The sequence below is a fragment of the Protopterus annectens genome, chromosome 2.part0 (assembly GCF_019279795.1).
Source record: "Protopterus annectens isolate FY-2018-M chromosome 2.part0, PAN1.0, whole genome shotgun sequence".
In the NCBI taxonomy this organism is placed as follows: Eukaryota; Metazoa; Chordata; order Ceratodontiformes; family Protopteridae; genus Protopterus; species Protopterus annectens.
In genome coordinates, this window is record NC_056728.1 from 846,191,844 (window position 1) to 846,194,343 (window position 2,500).

A 2,500-nucleotide genomic window follows, 5' to 3' on the forward strand; every position below is an offset into this window, starting at 1 on the left:
CTCAAATCACTGAAAACACATTTCACTGAATCACATTTCACTGAATGTAAGTAGTGTTGGGCAAATAAAATGCATATGCCCTTTTCACCACGGCAGTGCAATCCTGGTGTTAGTATAATATATATATATATATATATATATATATATATATATATATATATATATATATATATATATATATATATATAGTTAGGGGGTGAAGGTGGGGGCACAGCCCCCCACAATGGTGGGTGTGGGGGCATAGCCCTCCCATCTACTTTTGGTTTTATATTGTTAGCTTTCAGTGAAATGAGAATAAAAGTGCAGGAGTATGATAAGTGCTATTGTGAGTGGAATTGCACTAGACAAAGGCTTCCTTCCCCAGACAAACATTCAGAAGGCAGAGTTAGTTAATACCTGCATTTTTGTGTGATGTTTTGCTCTCAGCCTTGTTTCCCGCAATTTAAGGCAAGAGTCACGTGCAAAAACAAGTCCATACAATAGTAAATAAAACAAGAAGTACAACAAAAAGCATTAACTAATTGCTAGATTGTCCCTACAGGGACAAACATTACCTTGCCTACATATCAAAACTTAAACTGCTATGATTTTTTTGTCCAGTCAATGCTATTTTATTCTGCCATCATGGATACAAGCTGTGCAAGAAGTCAGTTAATAATGTTGGTGAACAGATATCATAAATCAGCATAGTTACCCTAAGTTCTTCACCTAGATCCCAAACACTGTAATCCCCATTTATTCCTCGGGTGGCCTTTATTTAAAAATAAACATAATTATATATTGCCAAACAATGCCTTTAAATTTCTCCAGCCTAAAGATTCATCATCAGTCTCTAATTTCATTTAATGGTAACATCCCACTAAATATCTCTGTTCAGGTAGAAATCAACTCATGACGACATCACAAAAGTACTCTACTCAGAAATGTCATGGGAAGTGCATGGAACAACTTATCATCAGGAATAAAGGTCTTTATGCAACCACTACACTGACAAGGTACGCTGCTACTGTTCTGGACTGTTCTTACTCTCTCATCCTCTTCCTCTATTCCTTTCATAATACAACACCTGCAGTTATACCATGTTAGTTCTGTACAATTTACATCTGCCTTATTTTATACTGCTGCCCCCTCCCCACAAAGAAAGACATATGCTAAAACAACTTTTAAGCTTTACTGTGCTTATTTTCCTGTTTCATTCTTTATTTGACCAGCAACTCACTCAGCATATATTTGTATTGCTGTTATTACGCTAACCATATGCACACATGCAAATTACAATATTAGTACAGGCATTTTGTTCACTACATTGACTTCTTTGGATAACACTAACCTCTGTAGTATATGACATTAAGTGCGTTTAGGCAGAAAAGTAAAATACTAGATTATATAACTGTATATGTTAAACTAAACTTTGAATATCCCAGTCAACAAAACAAATAAGTAAGTAAATAAATAAATAAACTCCTAGCTGCTGTTAATGTTATTGGAGTCCTTCTTTAAATACATAAATGCCTGTATAAACCTGTAGTGCCTACTATACAGGTGTATGGCATATGCAAAGCTATATTTTTGTAAGCAATTTACTGTAACTTACTTAAGCAAGCAGTACATTTTACATGTATAAATCTCAAAAGACAAAAAGCCTGTCATCACATATCCTCATCTTTTGCCTTAAAGCTATATACCTGCACCAAGACAACACATCATGATCCCCCTTTTCCCGTTAAACAAGTTTCTGAATTTATGGGAAAATTAAATCTTAATAAATCATCTTATTCAGAAAATTAGAGGAAGAAAATGACAGGGTATGTGTAAGCAATCATTCCAACCAGTACACAGTAACTCCCTGCAATGAATTGTTGAGTCAAGTGGAGACCAGAAGGCTGTGGAGCTTCTCAGCAGCTACTATTCCCTTTGCTCTCTGAAGCTAGTGCATATGAGTGAACTCCTACACTTATCTAAGCATTATGTCTGTTTGCATCTGGAATGTAGGGTTTAGCAGTCGGCTTTGCACAGATTATTGCCATATCATTTTAACATGCCAGTCATCTGTACTGCACTAGGCATAGGATTAACACTATTCTGTTACCATGCCGGGGCAGATGAGCATTTCAGAATTTCTGGCAGTGACCAGTGACCAATGAGGATTTGAAGTGCATGCCTGTTAGTGTCTCCAGCTTCTACCCCAGATAGGGCGACTGCAGGAATACTCTGATTGCCTTGGAGGAGGTGAGTTAAAACGCTAGTGGGAGCTGGGAAGGGAAAAAAAAAAACTAAGAGATGCATGTCAAGTGTCACCAGGAGTGGGAACGTATATCTGGAATATCAGTGTCACAGATTATTCTGATCATATGAACGAAAACGGCAAGTGCCGCTAAGTTTTAAACCTTTAACAAAAAGATAAAAGAAGTGTGCAGCTGCAGCAGATTGCAGAAAAGCCAAATTCCTTTTGCTGCAGTTTCTAATTTAATTATTTTTTACTTTTACTTATCTGGATGAG